This window comes from Myodes glareolus, chromosome 3 (genome assembly GCF_982192425.1).
Source record: "Myodes glareolus chromosome 3, mMyoGla1.1, whole genome shotgun sequence".
In the NCBI taxonomy this organism is placed as follows: Eukaryota; Metazoa; Chordata; class Mammalia; order Rodentia; family Cricetidae; genus Myodes; species Myodes glareolus.
The window spans coordinates 126,919,771-126,944,124 of record NC_142028.1 but is presented as its reverse complement, the minus strand read 5'-3'; the positions used below and the strand labels follow the sequence as shown (position 1 = coordinate 126,944,124).

Sequence of the window (24,354 nt, the reverse complement as noted above, 5' to 3'; positions counted from 1 at the left end):
CCACCACTGCCCAGCCCTTCATTTGGAGTTTGAGAATAACATAAGGGTTGTGGTTGGGTGTCAGTTTAACAAGGGGTAGACTTGTGATCATTAATCCTGGTTGTCAACTTGACTTGATCTGGAATCAACTCAGAGGCATATATCAAGGCAGATCTGAGAGGGTATTCCTCAAAGTGTTAACCAAAAGGGAAGGACTCTTCCCCAGACTGCATGACACCTCCCTGCAATGTCCATCTATAAGAAGAGCCTAGGAAAAGCTATTTCCTTTTAGCCTGCTTGCATTCTCCTCCCATTGGTAAGTGCATCTGCTCTGCTACCTCTACTCTCTCTGCTGCTGCCATTCTTTACTGACACAAGGACCCAGATTTTTCAGCTTTCCAATATGGACTGAAGAATTGGGGGCTCTTCAGGATTCTTCCAGGCCTTAACACCAGATTTGGTCTTCTGGATCACTCAGCCTTGTGGACTGAGTAGTCACCCGTTCTGTGACTCTCCATTATGAACACAGCCATTGTTGGACCACCTAGACCATATACTGCGAATCAACATAATAATACCTTTAAATATCTATTCATCCTATCAGTTTTGTTTCCCAAGAGCACCCTAACTTATCTAGAAGGTGTGGTGGCTGAAATGTGACAGAAACTGCTCACATAATGCTGGGAAACACCAAGCCAGAAATAAAGACAGGGAGCAGGGTTGGGCAGAACTTTCAAAGGCATACCATTTCCTCTGCCGGCTAGGCCCCACCTCTTGAAAGTTCTACAGTAGACTATAGTCTCCTAAACAGCATCAGCAACTGAGAGTTAAGTATTCAGAGCACAAACCTTGGGCGTTTCATATTAAAACCATAACATCAATAGGAAACATAAAATACTGTATATGTTACAAAGGAAAGGAAAAATTAGAATTTCATATTTTAGTCTTAATTTATATGCTGGAAGGCCTATATTGGTGAGAAGAAAAGCAGTTTGTCACCTAGAATGTTTTGCCTTTCAATAAAATATATTTTGTGTGATGGCCAATCTTCCTTGTCAATTTGACTGAATCTGGAATCAACTAAAATTCAAGCTGCTGGCTATTCCTGTGAAGGGTTTTCTTAGATCATCTGAAGAAGAAAGACAACCCCTGTTGTATCTGAGCAGTACCTTCTGGTGGCAGCCCACATGAAAGGTTATGGGAGAAGAAAACTTGGTCTTTTGTCTGCTTGTCCTCACTCTTTCTGGTACATTTACCCATCCTGACCCGAAGCATTCCTTTACCAATAGTAGAATCAGCTTCTCTGAGATTCCAACACAGACCGAAGTCCGGCAGTTCTCCAGAAATGCTTTAAACCTTCAGTCCCAGACAGGCTGCTGAGATATCCACTCTTACAAACTCAACAGCTACTGGGCTCTCAGCCCCTCTAGTGAAACAGTCCCTGCTGGACCTCTCAGACCATATTTTGTAAGCCAATATACAAATCTCTTTTTTATATTTAATCAGTTCTGTTCTTTTACAGAAGTTTGACAGATACATTTGAAATTATTGTCCAGTAAAATTCTAGTTTTGGGGTGATATTTGAAGGAAATCAGGGCTACTTAAATGATCTATGATAACTACCTCACAAATGGCTGGAAAAGTTAAGACACAATTCACCTTAGTGGTTGTCACAATTAGTTATTGCCCTTCTATTAATAGAAGGGAAGGTAGAATGAATGAATTTGTCATCTATAATAAGATTCAGGGAATGGTGACACTGGATAGTTAGAGGCTGCAGCAGGCTGACTCAAAACAGAAGGCTTTGATCCTGCCTCCCAAAACAGACTGCGCTGATCCTGTCCCCCAAAACAGACTGCGTTGATCCTGCCCCCAAGCCTCATGCTTGTGGAACTGCCTTTTTTTGCAGTATAGCCTAACCATTTCCTTTCAGCTAAAACTAAACAGTTAAACAGTCATCTCCGTTTATAAAAGACTCTTCCTCTTCCTCCTGCTCTTCCTCCTCCAGCTGCTCCTCCTCTGCCTGTTCATTCTCCTCCTCCTCATCCTTCTTCCTCTTCTATCATTGGCTTGGGTGAGAAGTGCCGCATGTGAGAAGAAATTAAGACAGCATGGAACTGAACCATGCAGTCTAGAAACTATGAGGAGTAGAAACCAGGCAATAAACACAACCTGGAATCTAACCATCCCTTAGTCAAACCTTAAGCTATGCCCCAAACCCAGGTCAACAGCAATATCACATGAATGTGGAAAGCTCAGCTCAGCTGTGCTCTGATTCTACAGCTACAGAAGTCATAAGACACTTATTTCCGTTTTTCTTTATTTTCTTTTAATTTTACACACTAATCCCACTTCCCCCTCCCTCACCTTCTCCACCTACCATCTCCCCTCATTACAACCCCCATCTACTCCTCAGAGGAGGTAAGGCCTCCCATGGGAGTCAACAAAGTCTGGTATAGCAAGTTGAGACAGGACTAAGCCCCTCCCTGTTGTATCAAGGGAATGGGTACCAAAAGGCCAGTTCATGCACCGAGGATAAGTCTTGGTCCCACTGCCAGGGGCCCCCCACCAAGTCACATAACTGTCACCCACATTCAGAGGGTTAAGTTCGATCCTATGCAGTACACAGTTCATGAGCTCCCACTAGCTCGGATCAGCTGTCTCTGTGTTTTTTCTAATCGTTATCTTGTCCCCCTTGCTCATATAATCCCTCCTCCCTCTCTTCACCTAAGCTCCAGGACACTGAGAGCAGCAATTAATAAATGTGGTCTCCTGAAACTGAGAAACTTCTGTAAGGCAAAGGACACGGTCAATAAGACAAAATGGCAGCCTGCAGAAAGGGAAAAGACCTTCACCAGCCCCACATTTGACAGAGGTCTGATCTTCAAAATATACAAAGAACTCAAGAAATTAGACATCAAAATACCAAATAATCCAATTAAAAATGACGTACAGATCGAAACAAAGAATTCCTAACAAATGCATCTCAAATGACCAAAAGACATTTAAGGAATTTCTGTTATTTTTTTTTAAATGACAACTGATTTGTGGTGAGTGAATCAGTAATAGAGCCATTAGCTCACTGCACACACTGTTTGGAGAATAAGATAGTTCATCTTTCTTTTGTAAGCGAATTTGCTAACAGCAGAGTTTTATATTCTAAGAAAAAATTCAGAAGACTTAAGATTCTTCCCTGACCCAATGCCACCTGGCATGACATCTTAAAAAAGTTCTCTCTTCTCCATGTCTCAGTTTCACCATCTTTAAAATAATATGTCAAATTAGGTCAGCAATTTGTACAAACATTCTCCTTCTCCCTCCTCCTCTTTCTTCTCTTTGTGCTAGAGAGGACTTTCACCAAACTGTGTCTCATGTGGAAATTCCATGCACAAAACAGATAAATGTACTTGAAATAAGGTTGAATGTGGTCCCTTGCCTTACTGCCCCACCTCTCCATGGCATTGTCTGAATCACCTCAGGGGCTCTAGGAACCTGAGCTGTGAGCTCCTGGCTTTGAAGCTGCCCAACAATTAGCCTCTTCAGCTTGGCATTCTGTAAATTCTAGCAAAGGTATCCTATGTGCAAGAGCACTGTCCTGTGACATTTCTGCATCCCACCACTTCTGTGTGATGGTCAGTGGCCCCTGACCACTGCTGGGGCTATTCTGGCTTCCTGTCCTCCACAGCAGGCAGACTCCCTCGCTATGTCAAGTTAACCTTTGTAGTTAACTTCAGACTTCTACCTCCCTGGGTGGCTTTATTATCCACTGTACAGGTTTCTATTTTTTTTAAATATTATCATTTCATAGACTGGTGCTTATGTTTACTGTTTGCAAGGGTTTCTTACCGACAAATGATCTAGCAGAGCACAGAGCTGTCTCCTTCCAGTGACAGTATGTTGCTTCTGCAGGTGACATGCTCTCCTGACACCGTGTCTCCTGACACACGTTGTAACCTTAATGTTTTGAATAAAACTAACGTTTCCCCCCACAGTCTTTAGTTTCTTCAATTTTGTTTAGCCCATGGAGTGTTATCTTACCTCTCCTACACATGTACTGGAGGATGAAACTTGACTCTCCCACTGCACAGTATCCACAGACTTGTCTAAAGTCCCTCACCCATAATTCACTCACCAATCTAAGCATTTACAGAAGTAGTTTTATTTAACTGCTTCTGTAAAAATGCAAATATAAGCTACAGAGATGAGTTTGCTGCTCTTTCAGAGGAGCTGAGTTCAGTCCCCAGACTTTAAGCAGTAATGCTCACAATGCCTGTGACTCCAGCTCCAGAGATCTGATGCCTTCTTCTGACCTCCAAGGGATAATGTCTCCTTGTGCACCTACCCTGACACACACACACACATATACATAATTAAAAACAAAATAAATTTTAAAATGTAAATATTTATCTAGCAAATAGCCAGTTGTTTCTAAGCTGCTTTTGTTAACTGGAAACTTGAATTCCTTAGAATCTATGGAACACAGTGAGGGAAACACTGGGAAGGAGCTCTGAATGCTTTTACTTTCTGCTTTATGCAACTAACAAAGGCTCAGTTTACCTTCCTGCAAAGTCTTCTATATATGCTAGGAGTGCATGAAGGTGATCTGCATAGAATTATTTCATAAATGTATTAATTCATGAGTATATCATGTTGTGAATACCTGTCCTGCTTGTGGGGTAGCTTGGTAAATCATGAAGCAACTTGGGAAAGACCTGAATACCACACCTTTAGAAGCCAAACCCTGTTGTTCTGGGAATAGCACGGCACTTCATAGACATTGCATTATGAGGGTCTGATGAGTGCAGAAGGCACATAGACTCTGGAGATAGTGAACTCCCCAAGACAGGAGGAGCTGAAGCATGGTGCCTGGCATAGCTTGCTTACCCTAATGATCATTGCCAACTTCTAGACACTTGGAAAAGAGTTTGGGTTGAGGTCTATCATCTGTCTTCATGGTGAGTAAGTTACTTAAATTGGTGCAGCCCAGATTCCCACCATTTGAACTGAGGAGTTCCAGTGATATTGAAAATAATAGGAAGTGATAAATGTCACAGTGTTGGCAGACTACACAGCAAAATTTCAAATCCTGGCTAATTTTGATCATCAACTTGGTAGGACTTGAAATCTGGTGTAGAAACAAACCTCTGGCATGTCTGAGAGCCAGTTTCTAGATCAGGTTTGTTGAAATGGGAAGACCCATGCTACATGCTACATGACTGAGGTTCTTGCACTTCATGCACAGGGAAAAGCTAGTTGAACACCAGCTTTTCTCAATCTCTGCTTCCTGAGATGGACGCAGTGTGACCAACCAGCTCCAGCTTCTACCACTATGCTTTCCCTACCACGATGGACTGTGTCCCTAAAAACTGTAAGCCAAATAAGCCATTCCTTCTCAAGTTGCTTCCTGACAGATATTTGTCGCTGTGACAATGAGCAAAGTATTTAATTTAGTTAGTTTCCCAAATATCCCTCATTCATTTCCATCGTGAACATGAAGGAACATCCTTAGTGCTGTTAGCAGAAGCCACCTTCCCTCCTTTGGGGTAGGAAGTGACCCTGGGCTGATTCTGAAGCAAGAAATCTACTTGCTGGCTTCATGAAACCCATTTTCTCTTGGCATTATGTTCAAGGAAGGTTAAAGGACCAGTCAAAGCTATTTGAGTTATAGTGCCCACATTTCATAACTTGAGAACGTCAGGAAATTTCAAACATCTGAGATGGCTTGGAATGAAATAATATTTAAAAAAATTCCACTCACAAACAGAGTGAAAATACAGATGGAAAGGATTTTCCATTCACAGCCTACTTTCAGCGTAGGCATTTTGTTCCACAGAGGAGGGTCGAAGATGGCAATGGGAGCCCTGAACTCTAGGTGGCTCTTCAAGTCTAGGAAGTATGTATAACAGAGGGGAAGGAAACAGAACAAAGATTATTAGATTTAATGGCACAACTTAGCAAAAGTCTGGCCACTGGGGCTAGAATCAGGTTACTATGCAGTGGTCTCTTCTCCGCACAAAGTCGTAGAGTGTGTGCAGACTTTATAGCAGGTGAGGCCACCAGTGTGCTTTGTGTTGGGGAGAAGTAGAGTTTGCAGGCAGCCAGGCTCACTATACTTTAAGGGGGTTTTCCTTCTTGGAACGGGGATTCCATTTAATGTTTCCCACATGTTGGAGGTGTTCAGGCTGGTCTGGGATGGGATTCAAGGGGATTCCCAACTATCTTCCCACAGTGAGAGGTGCTTGAATCATAACCTTCTTCTCTGATGCTTTGGCAGAATCTGTAACTTGGAGCCTATAACTGCTCCCTCACTGCCCTGGGTTCATCCTCAGATGCCTGGTATAGCCTTCTCCCCCTCCAAAGCGGTCCATTTCAAACCACACATTCAGATTAACGAAGCCCTAGAAGATTCAGGTATGGCTCTGTTCTACTCTCCCATCCTAACGTCCCATCTCCACAGTCTGGGAAAGTGTGCACTGACTTTTCTAACATGTATGTCAGTAGAAATGACATGACTGCTCCCTCTCGCTCCCTCCCCATCCCCCTCTCTGTCTCTTAGCTGAAGCTTGAAAGTTTCTGTTTCTAGGCAGTGAAGTTAGCCACCGCCAGCTAACCTTTCCTGTGCACATGAAAAATGATAGCTGCAGGGCTCCTCTGTGAAATCAAGAGGCTCCGATGCCAGCTGGAGTCTTCTGTACTATTTTGGCCATTCCCCAAAGGACACCATGTAGGGTTCTGCACTTGGTTAGCCAAGTCTGACATCAGGAGGCAGTGTGGCACAGGAGACAAAATAGTGGGGTTTTACTTAGAAAGTTTGGGTTTGCAGCCAATTCTGACTCTTTTATGGAATGACCTGGGCTGAGCCACTCAATTTTCATGAGCCTTAATTTCTCCTTCCATTAAATGGAGTCTTTAATTCATAATTTGTCGTAGTCGAGAATTAGGTGAGATATCATAGTCTTCCCCTCACACGTGTTTCATGATGTTAGCCCTGACTGCAGCTATTTTATGTCTGTGTTTGATCGACAAAGAGGAACTGTATATTGAGAGCCAAGTAAATATTTGTATCTCAAGTTCTTTTCAAATGGAAAGAGCCTCTGTATGGAGAAGCCTTTGTGTTTTGTGAAAGCTGGGAATATTATTCCACCAGAAACTCTAGTTTGTAAGTTCATGGAATTGCAGGCCAAGAGAGACTAAGAGGTGTGTTTAGTTCATTGTGAGCACTGGAAAGGGTAGGATTCGGGGGATGCTTCTCATTCTGTCAGCTTGCGTTCTTTTTCCAATTTCTATTATTATACGATAAGGCTATTGCTGTATTATGGGTGGCCACAGTCTGCCTGCAGGAGCATACTTAGTCAGAAGGGAAGTGCTTTCCTTCTCAGGGCTATGCAAGGAGCCGACACATTGAAAAGGAACACAGCAGAGGCGCAATATGCCTTGGAGTAGAGACGTGGGCTGAGATTCTGGCCCCATCACTTGAGTTCTAAGACCCAATCTCTATGTACTCGGAGTCTCTTTGTCTCCTAAGTACATCCACGCTTCAGAGACGTGTTGTGGCCTTTTGGTGCCATGATGCCCAAGGAGGCATCAAGAGCCTATAGTTTACACGTTGGGCTAACTGTATGCTGGCAATGTCTATCACTGACATTGATTAAAAGAAGCGACTTTCTTATGCCTCTAAAATTCCTTTCTCCTGTTTCATTTGGGGACCTGTCCTTACTCTCATAGCTGCTGGAGTTCAGAGCTCCAACCTAAACGAGCACCGCCTGGCTCTGAGATCTGGAGCTGTGTGCCCTGTTGTTTGTGATTTGGTGAAATGTTTCGGGGGATGGAACAATGCAGTAAGGTTTGGACCCCTTAACCTCACATCGGCCCACGTAGCCGCATGATTACCTGTCAGAAACTTGCAATATTCTCCAAATTCTATTAATAAATACTTCCATCGTTAAACTCGGCAAGCGTTTTTAGAACATTAATCTTAAAGCTGTCTGTGAACTGATAATCAGATAAACAGAAACACCTCTCAGAGCCAGCCTGTCTATACCAGGTGAGTGCCGCAGAGCCTAGGAGAGGAAATTCCTCACCCGCATTGTGTGAGGGCAAAACTCGTGGCTAGGAACTCTGTCACCTCTTGAGACAGGGTAAGGAGGGGTTGGGAGCACGAAGCTAGGCGTTTGAACAAAGCAGGGGCAACCCAGAGAATATTCACACTCTGCACCCCCTTCTTTGCCCAGATGTGGTTCCTTTTTTTGGAATGCACAAGGCCAAGGCGCACTGCTGCCCATACTCATACGATGGAAGTGCTTCCCATCGCTTTATTTAGGCTGAACAAAGCTCTCCCCAGTCCCTATGTGGCTTGCTCTATCTCAGGACAAGGTGCCAGGGTGGGAAACAGCTTTCCTTTCTAAGATGCTCATGGGAAAGCTCTGAAAAGCAAGGAAAAAGAGGTCCACAAAAGCATTGAAAAGAAACGTTCAACCTTAAAGAGAGTGCCCTGTCCAGCTAGCCCTCTGACACAGAGCTGTTCCCGAGAGTCTCTAGCCACACAGCACCCCAGAGCCAAATACTTGAGCCTGTAATGCCGGAGGACTATCTGGAGTCAGAACTCCACATTCACATCCAGCCCCAGGTTGCTACCTTTTCTCCTATCGGTACCAACACAACCTCTTGTTTCTAAAATACCTGCCAGGCTAGCAGGCACTCTCAGATTTGGCAAGATAAAATGATAAAGACTAGGGGGTGGGGATAAGCAGAAACACTCCAGAACAGGGAAGGTGGCTTCTCATGTCTGGGTGGGGGGGGGGATTAAGGGGGGTTTACTGACTCTGAAGAGTGAAGAGAGAGCCTGATTGGGGCAGGGGGGCGGCGCATGGGATTTGGATAGCCCTGTAACCTCTAACCATGCAAAGGCCACACCTGAGGCCAGTGAATCAGGAGCCTCCCACTGGGAATTAGCACCCTGCTCCAAGTCTATCCTTGCAGCCTGTAGGTTGTTCATGTGCCTGGAACTCATAGCCTCACTTTGGTATCCCAACACTTATTTTTCCACAGAGTGGACATTGTGAGGACCAAATTGTGGTGGACGTGGTTGGGGGGGGGGAGTAGCTCGAAAACTGTCAAGTACTGAGATTGTTTAAATATACAATTGTGTTCTTTCTACTACAACCCTCTGTCATTCAACCTCGTGGCTGTGAGCGAATGTCACTTTCAAACACTATTTTTCTAACACTGAACAGGAGGAAAATCCACAGGTGAGAATCAAGTAGGTAAAGGGTTAAGAGAAAAAAGTCTTACTTTTACACACACACACACACACACACACACACACACACACACAAAGGCAGAGTCAAAAACTTTACCAAAAGTTTGTCTGAGTAGTGACTATTGACAGAGCAACACCAAATACAATAGAAGAAGGCAGGCAAGAAATAACTAGGGTACATCGGATCACATGCAGCGAAACACTCCGTTACTGGGGGTCGAAATAGAACACGAGTTTTAAGAGTTATAAACCCACATCTCACTGGTACCAGGAATGCCAAGGGCACATCAGGAAGACCTTGAGTGATGGGGTGAACAGACTCACCTTTTCCAGGTCGGAGAAATCTAGGTCGCTGGGCGCACAGGCTCGCTGAAGAAGTACCTGGGCTGAGACCCTGGCAAGTTCCCAGGGGTGCAGTTCCTAGCGTCTCCCCAGCCACTGTCTTTGTGCCCACCAGAGGCTGGGATGTGTCTGCGCGCGGAAGAGGCTTGCGACAGTAGGCAGGCTGTGGCCAGAGCAGCCAGCTTTGACTGGCTTTTATAGGGAGCTCCTTCCTCTGTAATGGGACGCCTCGCCTCCAGACATCCTTTCCCACTTTTTTTTTTCTTTTCAGTTTGCGAGTTAAAGGAACAGCCCTCCCAGCGGAACCGGGTTAGCTCATGAGAGACGCACTCACTCCAGGCAGCCAGCCAGCAAACAGACCATTTGCATACAATTTATAGTGAAAAAAAAAAAAAGTAGGAATTTCAGCTCCCTCCGCCTCCGCAGAAGAGCTGTTAGAGAAGTGTGATTTTTGCCTTGCTCCACAAACAAGTATTCTAATTGTGAAACAGAAGCCCCTGGAGCTGAGCAAGAGGGAATGGGGATCCTGGCTCTGCTCCTGGACTCTAGCAAACTGGAAACCCGACCTGGGTTCCCTTAGGCTCTGGGCAGCAGCTGCGGGGTGGCACCTCAGAGAAAGCCCAACGGGTGAGTCCAGTTCCTGGAAAGAGTAGGTAGAGGCTGCCCAAGCCCAAGGCAGTTCAGGTTTCTCTTGGCCCCAGGAGATAACTCAAGATCAGTTCTCAGCAGCTGGGGACCATGTTAGAAGCTTGGATGAGTGGGCTTTTCTGAAGTGGGAGCCAGCCATGCCCAGCTGCCAAGAGGAATCATTATTCTGATCTCAGTGTCCTGTCCTGCAGGGGCCACTTTTTGCCCTTACTTAAGCCAAGTGCTAAGGGCCTTCTACTTAGAAGGGTCTCTTGGGGGTGGCTTCTGAGCTCCCAGTGCCCACAGATGCTCAATCCAGACTTTTTTCTTTAAAAAAAAATTCAGTAATTCTTTTCAAAAGGTAACAACTTTATCTTTAAGTTCGAAGATTGCGTCTAAGTCTTCCCTGGGCTTGATGTTCAGCAAGTTAGAGTATCCACAGGCCACATGGAGGAATTAGAGGGAGAGAGAAGCTGCCCTCAGGGGTTTGTTTATGACAGTGCTTGTAGCCTGCAGTTTAGAGAAGTAGGTGTGGCTCTATGGCACACTACTGACCAGAAATAGAGAGTGATGGTACTTAAATAGGAGACTGTTACACATTAGCACAGACGCCACTGCCATGTTGAACTATGAAAAATGCATTTCTTTGTTCTGTAATTTAGAAGAGACTTCTTATATTTTAATTAAGAATTAGTAACGGAGGTTTCAAGCATCCACTTACCTGTAATATTGCTTGATGGCACCCTTCAACCTTCATCATAGCAGTTGGTCTCAATTTCTCCAGTGCAAAAAAGGCAAAACGAGATTAGGCTCTCCCTATGTTAACACTGACTCCAGGATTCTGGAACTTTTTGCAAAAGTGACCCACCTACCCTCCACCCGCAGACAGCAAGAAAGCACATAAATCATTATGTCATAAATCATGTGAACTTTTGAACTCATTTGAACTTTCGAACCATTTTGGCTAATTCAAATGTTGGTTGTTTAGGGATTTTTTTCATTCTGTATCTCAGTCAAAACATATTTCAGTAGCATGTGCCTGTCTTTTCACCAGCAGTGAAGGCCTTCTGTGCCTCTGGGCTTTGCTAAGTGGACCCAGGGCAAAATATTCTCAGTTAGCAAATAAAGTGCTGGAAATGTATTATGCCATTTGTCCTATGAGCTATGTTTACACAAATACATACTCAGTTTATTTGTAATTAATTACATATATTTGAACAAGGTATTTAAATAAGTTGAGAGAGCCTGAAAAAAAAATCTGGGCAATTAACAGGGCTTCTTCTCAGAATGTTTCAGGCCCCAGGTCGCTGGCTCCCAACAATCCTTACTGTTCTATAATCAATCATTGATTCCCAGCTACTACAAACTAACCAATCACAGGAAAGCAAAACGAAATGTGACCAGGCTCATTCTGAGAAAGGAAACAGCCAGTAACCCTGACACATAAGAATATAATCATCAGCTGCCACAGAGGTGTATCACAACACCGACACCGTAGACACATCGTTAGTGCAGTCTACTTGCAAAATGTGTTATGAGCTGATGTGGGGGCTCACTCTTTAGTAAATCTGGCATTTGAGAGGTTTAAGCAAGAGAATGACCATGAGTCTGAGGTCAGCCTGGGTTATAGAATGAAACCTTTTCTCAAAGACAAACAACCAAAACAAACCCAACAAAACTACTAACAACAAACTAAAACAAGAAACCCTTTCCCCACCAACTAAAAGAATTTTCTCCAAAAAGCTATATAAAAGAAAGCTGTACCTTAGCCTTGAAGTGAGGAAGACCTCTCAGACTAGGCTTTGTTCTATCCCCTTTTTGATTCTGCATATGGTAATTTTACAAAATGATGTGTTTGCTATGCTATCTCCACTGTGTACACAACGTACTTCGACATTCAACCCTCTAATGCCTTTTCTATCCTTGTCTTCAAATATCTCTGATATTTCTCCTTTTATTTGTTTTTTCTCTCCTGATTTACATATTTCACTTAGCATGGTGACCTCCAGTTCCATCCACTTTCCTGCAAATGTCACAGTTTTATTCTGCTTTTTGGCTAAATAAAACTCCATTGGGCCTTTTTTTTTTTTTTAATTCTCTCATCTGTTGATGCCACTTAGATGGACGGTGACTAGTTCTGTCAGCACTGTGCTTATTCCTGTACTTCAGCATCTCCACAGTACGCTGACTCTGACGTGTGCTGAGTGCCACGTGGATCATATAGCAGTCCTAGTTTCAGTTCACTGGTGATCCTCCCCAACACACACTCACTGTGGGACAATGATCTTATACCCTGTAAAGATTTATCAGTTGTATTGCTTTAATAAAACACTGATTGACCAGGAGCCAGGCAGGAAGTATAGGCAGGATGACAAGAACAGGAGAATTCTGGGAAGAGGAAAGGGTAAGTCTGCAGTTGTCATCCAGACACAGCAGAAGCAAGATGAGAATGCCTCGCTGATAAAAGGTACCAAGCCATGTGGCTAACACAGACAAGAATTATGGGCTACTATAAATTATAAGAATTAATAAGAAGCCTGAGCTAATAGGCCAACAAGTTTATAATTAATGTAGACCTCTGTGTGGTTTATTTTTGTGTGTGACTGAATGGCTGCAGAAACCTCTGTCAACACACATTGATTTTCTTAGTTATTGGACAATGGGATTCACATTACCACTAGGTATATAATACTCTTGTCAGTATTTGTTGGGTTTTGTTTTCTCGAGATAGACATTCTGACTGGGTTCAGATGAATTCTCAGAGCAGTGTGGATGTTTGTTTCCCTGACAGTGAAGGAGGCTAAACAGTTCCAATATATTTATTGCTACTTCTTTTGGGAACTATGTGTTTAACTCCTTTGCTCATTTCTGATATGGAAATTCTTCTGTATGTGTTGCTTTTATTGGATAATGAATAAAGAAACTACTTGTACCGATGACAGGGCAAAACAGAGCTAGGTGAGGTAAACTGAAGTGAATGCTGGTAGAAAGAAGGCAGAGTAAGGAGAAGTCATGAAGCTGCCACCAGGGACAGATGTGCTGAAACCTTGCTAGTAAGCCACAGCCACATGGTGATACACAGAGGAATAGAAATGGGATGATTCAAGTTGTAAAAGTTATCTAGAAATATGCATAAGTTAATAGGCTAAGCAGTGATTTAATTAACACAATTTCTGTGTGATTATTTCAGATCCGGGAAGCCAGAAATGAACAAGCAGTCTCTGGCTACAGATTGGTGTGCCAACATGGGACTGACTAAAGGGCTTTTTTCGGTAGCAGCATTATAATGGGTAGACTTTGTTTGCTAGAAACAAGAAGGGACTTGATTCCTTTAAGAGAGGTCTTTCTGATTTAGTGATTTAAAAGAACCAAAAACCTGCGAGGTATCGAATCAGCTGAAACAGCAGTTTCCTTGTCCATGTTGCCAGCACAAACTCCAGCTCTTTCAGGAGGCTGAGCACTTGAATGGGGTTTGTGGGTAGTGTGCTGCAAGTTACTTGGTGGCAGCATGGGCCAACTGGTTACCAACATGAGCGTAGCTCCTACCTGGCAGTCTCAGAGTCATTGAACAGATCTCTATTATTTTGGACTGGGCAGAGCCAAAAGGCAAAGCAGTCTGAGATCTAGTAATGCTGCTTAGAATTTTCAGAAGCACTCCTGGGCAGAAAAGGATTTCAGATACACAATAGGACAGATTCAGGCATAAATGAGGCACAGTATGCTTAAAAGGTGTATGTCGGTGTGGGAGAGAGAGAAAAAGAGTAAAGAGACAGTAAATGTAATATAAAAGAGTACAGACAGTAATAGATTAAAGGAGTAAAGAAAAGAAAATAAATAATAAACTTCTAGAAAAAGTAATAGAGTAAGAAAAATAGGCCACATAAAAATGGCATATACACAGAACGTCTGGATTATGCATATTATTCTGTTTTATTTAAATTATTTGACTGTCAAGGAGCTAAGTACAGAGAAAAATTTCATTGTATGGGTCACTAAGCTAAACCAACCTATATATTTTAAAGGCATCATAACTTCAGAATTTGAGGCCAGACTAATGTGGTTTGATTGACCAAGACCCCCCCAAATGGTCACCATGAACACCCCAAAAATTACTTTACCCAACAAAAAGCAGTAGGCAGTTTGGAGATAACTATGCCCAAATTCCCAAATATTGTTTATAAATGTTAGTTTACATTAAAGGGGGATATGCTATAGAGATGGATACTTTGAATTGGTGTGGATCTTCCATTCTGTAACATGAAACAGCCTGCTTGTTTGGGTTTTCTGTCCTGTCTGGTACCCCACAGCTGGCAAGGTCCCAAAGAAAATCACACAAAGATCTCTATTAGTTATAAAGCTGATTGGTCCATTAGCTCATGCTACTTATTTGCTCTTGTGGCTTATACTAACCCATTATTCTGATATATGTTAGCCATGTGGCTCAGTACCTTTTTCAGCGGGGCAGATCACATCCTGCTTCTTCAGTGATCTGTACAGGAGTGGGAGGAACCAACTTCCTCCTTCCCAGAATTCTGTTCTCTTTGCATCATTTCTATTTCCTGTCTGGTTTTCCCACCTATACTTCCTGCCTGGCCAATCAGTGTTTATTTAAAACATGATTGACAGAATACAGACAATTCTCCCACACCAAATATCCATAGTCCATTTTTTGTGAATGTGGGTATAGTATTCCAGGCTACTTCCAGCTGGTTGGGGGCACTGATAATCTTATGGGGACCTAAAGAAAATTTAGAGTTATGATCAAGCCCTGACTGAAGTATCCTGTGAGTCTTGATCATCTCAGGCAGCAGTCTTGAACCTGTTCTGAATGAAGAACTCATACATCTAGGCCATCTATTCCTGCCAGAGATTTCTCAGGTGGTCTTCCTTGATCAAAGCTGATTTTTCTTAACTCTGAATAAATCCAGAGTCTCTTGTTTTCTGTGGAAACAAAAGCAAAATCTCTTCTCCAAAGTAACATACCTTTTGACTTCAAATTTGAAGTCAAGGTATCAAAATACCTATCTTGAATTAATTCTGGAGCATTTATAAGCAGATATCTTTTAGCAGCTCTTTCTCCTTTCTCAGCATTCAAACAATTCAAAGAGAGCATAATAACATACAGCATCAAGATTCTCTGTGTATTTTCCATCTTTATGCAGCTTTATTTTAACCTCTATTTCTTTTATTTTTACTTTCAACTTTTGGTTTTTTGAGATAGGTTCTCCGTATATCTTTGTCCTGGAATTCCCTCTGTAAACCAGGCTATCCTTGAACTTACGGAGATCCCTCTGTCTCTGCCTCCCCAGTGCTTGGATTAAAGGTGTGTACCACCACACCCAGCTACTCTCTTTCTTTTTTATTTTGAGGCTTTAAACCTTTTTTTTTCAAGCCTGCAAATATTTTTTTTAACAGATTGTAAGACATTTAGGGGTTTCCTTTGTCTTTGAATCTCTCTTTACTGTGTATTTCTCTTTTTTTGACCACATGAGTCTTTAATTTGCTAAGCAATATGGAGAGCCGTGGCTTTGATCGGTGAATACAGCCCATTCCTTAGCTTTCCAGCCTCATGGCAGAGGTACCAGCTGTAGGCACGTTTATCTCCACAACTCTATGGCGTTTCAAGGTCCTTGCCAGCAAGCAAGCTGCAACAGTGTCAAACAACACTCAAAACCTCTGCAGTCAGGACCACTTGCTTGAAAGAGACAGAGTTTGCCCTGGCAGGATGGCCCAGAAAGCCAGCATTTTAGAACAGTGTGACTTTTTTCCTGCTACAGCTGAAAACCGAAAAGCATGCATTCAGCTTTTCATCAGCACCATTTAAGTATTTCGTGGCAGAACCTCTTAAAAGAGCTGCAAGGTTTTGCAGCTAAAGCTGAGTCAGGAAGCCTCTCTTAGATGAGAGGCTTGCTTGCCTCTAGCAAGCAGTGCAGACCTGAGAAATTGCTGCCACCAAGAAAATACGCTTTACTCTATTCTTTCCCAAGCTTTCTCAGGCTTTCTGTGGATGCAGTTATCCACATGGGTGCCATTTGTATCATGAGGGCTGGGCTTGTTGGGGTTTCTGTCCCGCCAACACCCCACAGCCAGCATATTCCAAAGAAAATCATACAGAGGACTCCATGAGATTATAAAACTGATTGAACTATTAGCTCAGGCTTCTTGTTAACTCTTGTAGTTTATATTAACCCATTATTCTGATCTATGTTAGCCATATGGCTTGGTACCTTTTTCAGCTGTCAGCTCACATGTTGCTTCTTCGGTGGTCTGGGCAGGAATGGCAGAGGGAGCTTCCTTCTTTCCAGAATTCTCCTGTTCTCATTGTATCACCTCTACTTCCTGTCTGGTTTTCCTGTCTATACTTCCTGCCTGTCCAATCAGCATTTATTTAAAATATGATTGACAGATTACAGACAATTCTCCAGCACCAGATCTTGGTTTATTGATACAAATTTAAGGTCAATTTGTTATATATATAAATTTCTGTTTTTGATTAAGGTATTGCATTTATGCAGTTCATTTCGAAAGGTAACATATAATTAAGAAATATAGGTTAATAGAGAATCATCTATAATAGTCAAGCCTGTAGTCATGTTAGTTAGGTTTTCGGGATGTATAGAGTTATATTTCAGTTTGACAGATATTCTCCAAATTTACAAAGACTACAGAATATGACATTTAAAATGTTTTAAGAACTTAGGACTTCTCATGATATTGAGACACACCTGTTCCTGGCAGCACCAATCTACTTTAAGAAGAAGACAGACATCAAAGAGGCTCCTCATGGAGTTTGTTAGCCATTTGGGCAAGAAACTGCTCTTTTTGAACTGCTTGACTGAACTTGTAGGATCCACAGAAAAACCACTGCTCAACTTGCCTAAAGGTGAGATGGTTCTTCAGAGTTTTTGCTTCATGAAAGAACCTGCTAGACATTCTGCAGGACACAGAAGAAAGTGACTGACAAACTGCCAATATAGGAGGAACTGTCTTTGAAATTTCCTGCTTCATGGGAAAGTCTGGTGGATACTATGGGCCAGTAGACTAAAGATATGTGCCCCAATGTTAAAGAACAATCTGAGGTGATTGTTCAGGCAGCGAGATGTCTCTGTCAATTCTAGAGTTTTGGAAGTTGCTTACAATGCACTTCCTGTTAACTTAGGTAATACTATGTCCTTTCGGAGTCTTTGATGGTGTTAAAGAATAGGTAGTTATAATTATAGTTTTCCTTAGTTATGATAAAAGGTAAAGTAGATATAAATGTTGTAACTGTAATTCTTTCTTGATGCCTGTTTTGCTATATGCAATTTTTTGGTGTTAAAGTAAAAACTTTCCTTTTTATTTAAACAGAAAAGGGAAAATGGTGTGAAAAGTCCTTCTGTATATGTGTTGCTTTTATTGGTTAATGAATAGAGAAACTGCTTTGGCCTGTGGTAGGGCATAACAGAGATAGGTGGAGAAAACTAAACTGAATGCTGGGAGAAAGAAAGCAGAGTCAGGAGAAGCCATGTAGCCGTCACCAGGGCCAGATATGCTGGAACCTTGCTGGCAAGCCACAGCCATGTGGTGATACACAGACGAATAAAAATGGGTTAATTGAAGATTTAAGAGTAATCTAGAAATATAAATAAGTTAATAGGACAAGCAGTGATTTAATTAATACAGTTTTTGAGTGATTATTTCTGGTCTGGGAAGCTGAAAATGAACAAGCGCTCTCTGCAAACACATTTCCTTATTGAATTTGCTTGTGTGTGTGTTTAAACTTTTAATAGATTGTGGATATTTATTTCCTGTAAGATGAATAGCTGGTGAGGATTTTCTCCTGCACCATATGCTGTCTACTCCCTTGGGTAACTAATTGTTCCATTTGCTATGCAGAAGTTCATCACAGCCATCTAATGGCCATCAGCTCCCCTTTTCAGCCTTTGTTCTGGGAATATGAGTCTGTGTAGATCATGTGCTCTCCAAGACATGAGCCTTTGCTCGTGCTGAACTCTACTTAATCTGCTCATGTCTGTCTCTCATAACCATTTATCATGTGCTTCTGTTCTGATTTTACTTTGAAGTTTTCTGTATAGATTCATTTATTAAAAATGCTTCCAAACCAGGTGCGTTGTCTCATCCCTTTGATCCCAGAACTCAGGAGGCAGAAACATGCAAACCTCTGAGTTAAAGGCCATCCTGGTTTATATAGTAAGTTCCAGGGCAGTGTGGGCGATGTAGTGAGATTCTGCCTGTCTTGGTTACTATGATAAAACACCGTGGCTGAAAGGAAGAAAGGTTTCATTTTCTTTACCATTCTCAGGCCACACATTGAGGAAAGCCAAGGCAGGAATTCACGATAGGAACCTGGAGGTAGAAATTGAGACTCCATGAAGGAATGCTGCTTACAGGCTGATTTTCTTCCCACTGCTTGCTCACCCTGCCTTCTTGTAGTGCAGAGTACCACCAACTGAGGGGTGGTGCTGCCTTCAGTGAGGTGGGCCCTCCCACATCAATCATTAAGAGAATATCCTAAATATTTGCCTACCTCATAGAGGTATTTTCTCAATTGAGATTTTCAGATACATCTAGGTTTGTGTCAAGTTGACAAAATCACCTAGTAAACTCTGTAAAAGCAAACAGACAAAAATTAAGCAACAACAAAAATGCTTCGATGCACAAAGCTCAGCTCTGTTAGTATATTCATCAGTCCCACATGATGCATTTCACACATGTATGTCTTATTTTTGCTCCCAGACCCTAAGCTTCCTGCGGGTCTGTCATTAGGGCTGTTGTCTCTGTGCTTATAAAGACATGTGGACATTGTAGAATCTCAGGAAACTGTTGTTGAAAATATGATGGAATGGACATGACTATTTGAAATACTATGTTTTATAATTAGGCTTTTTCTCTTCCTATTCTAAGGAACAGTAACAGAACATAAAGGAGCATTGGATTATAATGTCCATCACATTCATTGCACCGATGAGAAAAGGGACCTCAGCAAGGAGAAATGATGAGCTGTATGCCAGTACAGCTGCTGTCCATGCAGATAGCCATTGAAGTCCCAACTGAGCCTCCAAAAATCTATCATGCATTAAGGCAGAGGATAGTCATATAAATTAATAGTAATTCATCTTCCCATTTGGCAAGGACACCATGATTTTCACCATCTGATCTTGCATTGTTATAACCTTCTCCATACTGTGAGCATTTTTTCCCACGTGAGAGGGCAAAATTAAGGCTGATAAACACCTCCTCTGCACAGCAGTTCCTGCCAAGGACTGACTTTGTTATTGCTTGTTTGCTCTCCTCATTCATGAGTTGCTGGTGGAGGCTGTGGTTGGAGACCAGAGTATGGAGGATTGCCCCAGGTGAGATCATTCTTATTTTTTTTAATGGTCTATTATGCACAGTAAATTTTTTTCCAGATGGACTAGACAGTGAGTAGAGTGTTGGCCAGGACTAGCTTTCCTAAGGAAGTCAAATGATCCCTTTCTGTCAGCATCTCTGGCTCCCGACTGTGATGACATTCTCCTCTGCTGCCCTGAGCCTCGTCCTCTTTATCCTGGGATTCCTTTAGCATGCCAGAACTCTTCTCAAAGTCCCATGTGACTCTACAGAGGCCAGAAGTCTTCTTAAACAATTTGAAATAGCTTAGATCAGATGCAGAGGGTCATTCAACTAAAGTCATCACTTAGAGTGAACTTTTCCATTCTTGTTTGACCATTTTTATTGATGGTCACCTCTTCTCACTTTCCCACACAACAAGAAAACCACCAACCAATCAATAAAAAAGCAACACCCAAACCCTCATAGATGTTACTGAATGAGAAACAAGACATACGGGAACTTGCCTAGCACAATAGAACAAGTCAGGTCCACAATTAAAAAAGCCAGGTGTGTGGGTGAAGCTTCATAAAAAGGACTTTGATATTGAGTTCAAGCTGCATGGGTGGTTTATTGACTGTGTGACTTTGGGCATATTTTTCCCACCCACTAGCTCTCTCTCTGTTTTGATATCAAATTGACATTTGTTAAAATATTAGAAGCTCAAATAAAAGTTGAAATTTAAAGAGATAATTTAGAAGCCTGAGTTCTTTTGTCTATACCTTTTGCTAAGAGGATATGTGTTTTACTGTCATGATAAATTACATTTTTAAGTTTTATTCTGTGGGGTTTTCCTGAGAATGTTTCCAGAGTTCTCGCATCCAGACAGCAGGACTGCTCTGTGCTCACTCACACAGTTGTTTTTCATCATTATTGCATTGCACACAATGTTTCCCTCACCTCTTTGCTCTACTACGCCATGGTGCTGATGGCTGGCACTGATTCTTGACACATATTTACTGGCAGAGCTATTTATAGCAGGCATCTGTTATGGCCAAGGCCTATACCCTGACATTTCTTAATAATTCTTAATATCATTTTTTCAATGTAGAGAATATCATATATTTTGATGATGAACATCAGAATCATTTTTAAATTATTTTCTTGATTACATCCCTGAGTGTTATCACTGATTACCTTGACATTCCATGGCAGCTCCTTGAAGGCAGGCAGTATTTTTTTCCTACTGCACATGCCCAAACCACAGGAAGTCCATTCATGTTTTTACAAAAAATGACTAGCACAGCTGTTGGCTGGCTTCGTGATAATAAATATGGTAAAGACATAAGTCTGGCACAGTCAATATTGGGTTCCATTCAACTCAGATATTGAAGGTAAATTATCTCAAGAAAAAAAAAGCAAGTAACCCCTCTCAAGCTCACTTTCAGCTTTGGTGAAACTCGGATAAAATTCCAAACACTGAGTACCTCTAGGGTTGGTATGAAATTATATAAGGGAGAAAGAGAGAAAATTCTCTGCAGACTGTGCTCGTCTGGGTTCTTGATGTTTATGCTGAGTGATGCTTCTACCCTTTAACACCCTGTGAAATTCAGGTGAAGTCCCGTCTGGCATAGCTGTGTTGTATTATGAAAATGTGAGTCTAATCTTCTATCTGAAGTATTTCTGAGCACTGCATGGGTTAGCAGTGGGGAGAAGGGGGTTGATGTCTTATGGCACTATCTTGTTCACACTTTAAGACAGATTATTTTTTAATCAGAGTCTGAATAGATAGACTATTTTAATGGACCAGTGTTAGTCAAAGTAAAGCCAGAAGAGCTGGGTTCTGAATTCTCTACAGAGAGGGATGGAGGTGATTTGGCTGTGTTCATTGGTCTGAGTACAAGTTGTGCTGATGGGTACAAGTGTCTTGGACATTATACAGCTCATAGGAATGCATAGCTTTGAAATCAATAAAGATAGAACCACAGCTGATTTCCAACAGCCGGGTAGGACACTTGTGAAGAAATGTGATTTGTCATTTTCTTCTTATTTCTCTCCTATATTTTTCTTAGATTTATTCTGAAGACAACAAAGGATGATATTGATTAACATTTATGGTGTTTTGTCATGATTTAGACTGTTTGTATGTATTAAATACCAAGTTCTTTACTATTGGCCTGTTGGATTGATTATATCATCTCATTTATTTCAAATAAGAGTTGTGAGCAATAGAGATGTGAGGATAATATTAGGGCACATGGGTAGCAGACAACAGTGAATGATTTCAAATCCACCAAGAAGATTTCATTCCCCAAATTTCTAACAATATTGTGGGCATGTTTATGTATATTTAATTGATAATCACCTAGAACCAAAGATGACAGTCTTAGATTCAAGTGAATTATGCTGAGAAGTTATGGAATCTGAGCATGGTGATCTAATGACATGAGGAGGCCTTGGTTATGTTGCTTTGGCTTCTGGGACAACAGAAGGCAGGGAATTGACTATGCTAATCCTGAAATTGTGTGACTCACCAGCATAGTTTTGGTTCTAATCCTAGTTCATCCACATGTTTGAAAAAGAAGGGGACCCAGGGTGAGTTATTCATCTTTCCTGGATTCTTTGGATGTAAATGTAACAAAATGACTGATGCTTCTTGACATTATTCCCAAAGTTTAAGAAACAACACTTTGTCAAACGTTTGTGCTGTTTCCTATTGCATTCTGGTGCTGTTGGTCATTAGAAATTAGGGATTTAGTCTATTTTTACAGTTTTCTCTCTCTTTGTTTTAGTCATTTTTAACTGGAAAAGATAATCTTGGAATATGTTCTAGAAATGTACTCATTCAAGTATGAAGGGTTAATAAAATAAGCAAGAAAATAGAAATTACTCATTTCATTGTCAGAAAGGATGTGACTGTCCCTACTTGGCCAATTAATAGTGATCGCTCTGCTCACATAGTTTTTGTGAATTACCTCCACTGTTTTACTACTCATGTGATCTCTCTCTCTCTCTCTCTCTCTCTCTCTCTCTCTCTCTCTCTCCTCATGCTCTCACACAATGTTCCCTAGGCAATAACTTATAAAAACAAACATTTTCCTGAAGGTATGTCCAATGCTGCTATGAGAGATTAATGTCTTGAACGAATATTACTAATTGCCTCCAAAATATGTAATTCCCTTTGCCTGCCTCCAGACAGCACATGTTCAAGAATATCACTGTTCTTTCATGGCTTTCTAAGAATTCACTTTCTGATTCTCACATAGAATGATTCCTCCACCCAGAGTCAGCTCATTTCAGCCAACTCAAAGATAGAAGCTGCCTTAGCTGGCCCGGGAGGGATAGTCTCATATAGCTAAATGACTCATTACTCTTCCATATGGGGAGCTCCTTTGGCTGACCCTCTATTCTGACTAAACAATAGTACTGCTTCCCCATCTACTATAGTCTAAATATGGTTTCTTCACTCCTGTTCTCCAAATCATGTTGAAATTTGATTGTTACTGATGCAGTATTGGAAGGTGGGTACAAAAGAGAGGACTTCATCCACGAGACCTATGAGTATTACTTTGTGTGACAAAGGGTATTTTGTGGTTGTTGAGAAGTGAACTCTATTGAGATGGAAGAATTTCCCTGGATGTAATTGCAAGTGTACCCATTAGAGAAAGCCAGGTTGAGTGGGTTGGTATTGACTACATGGGATAAGAATGCAATATGGAAAAGGGACATAGATTATAGAGCATTATGGCCACAAGCCAGGTCATGCCAATGGTCACCAGGAACTGAAGGAGGTGAGAGATTCTCTGTGGAGTCTCTAGAAAGACATTAATCCTTTTGAGCTCGTTATTTAAACTCTCTCCTTGCTTCTGCCATTTTCTACCTGCAAGAAAATACATTTCTACAGTTTTAAGTCACTAAATTTGGGTATAATTTGATAGGACACCATTAGATTTGAATCTAAGAACAGCATGGCTGAGATGTTATTTCTGTCTTCTGCACAGAAGGGCTATGGTCATTTCTTGGATTATCTGAGATTATCAGTGAGAGATAGTGTTAATCTCCTTTGAAATTTGGAATGCCATTTTCCACTTGTATGCAGTTTCATGATATGAATCTACATCTATATTTTCCGAAATACCCTTTTATTGCAGTTCCTTTAAGCTTGTTTAATGGGGTGGTCCAGAGAACAGAGAACAGAAAAATTCCCTGGGAGTTTCAATCTCTCATCCTCAGTCAGACAGTTTTTGTAGTGGTTTGTTGATTCAGGAGCTTTGCAGTATTGAGTGATTTAGGCCAGAAAAGAAGGTGAAATCTGGACCAACACATGTCATCCTTATCATCTTAGGGCAGTCTGATTCCAAGAAGTGTAGGCTTTATCAGAATGGACACTCATCAGTAGCTGTAAGGGTTCTTCCTCAGCTTTGTCAAACTGAAGAGTCAGGAGATGAAGGGCCAGAGATAGGAAAGTGAGGCATGGAGCTTTGCTTACTGATCCCACAGAGTGTCGGACAGCTCAGGCCTGTAGACGGAGACTGTTCATTTGTTTCCTGGCTGCCCAGACCCAAAATAATCACACAGAAACTATACTGATTACAGTACTGCTTGGCCTATTAGCTCAGGCTTTTTACTAACTAACTCTTACATCTTAAATTAACCCACTTCTATTATTTTGTATTTTACCATGAGGTTCATAGTTTATGGGTAAGGTTCCAGTGCGTTTCTTTTCTATGGAAGCTATATGATATCTCTCTGACTCTGACTTCTTTTCTGATCTATCTCTGCTTGGAATTTCCACCTTGCTCTATTCTGCATTTCCATACGCCCAAAGCAGATTTTTT

General features: G+C 41.7%; 1 protein-coding gene across 7 annotated transcripts in view; it reads right to left on the bottom strand.

Annotated features, from left to right (window-relative positions):
* The window catches only part of Tnc (tenascin C), an 84,010-nt gene extending 74,235 nt beyond the window's left edge, over positions 1-9,775 (bottom strand). The window contains exon 1 of one of the 7 annotated variants that reach the window (XM_048459249.3): positions 9,563-9,775. The gene's annotated coding sequence lies outside the window, so the exon portion shown is untranslated. The remainder of the gene's footprint in view (positions 1-9,562) is intronic. The other 6 variants (XM_085686112.2, XM_048459246.3, XM_085686113.2 and 3 more) reach the window with 6 other exon arrangements.
* Between the last annotated feature and the right edge of the window lie 14,579 nt (positions 9,776-24,354).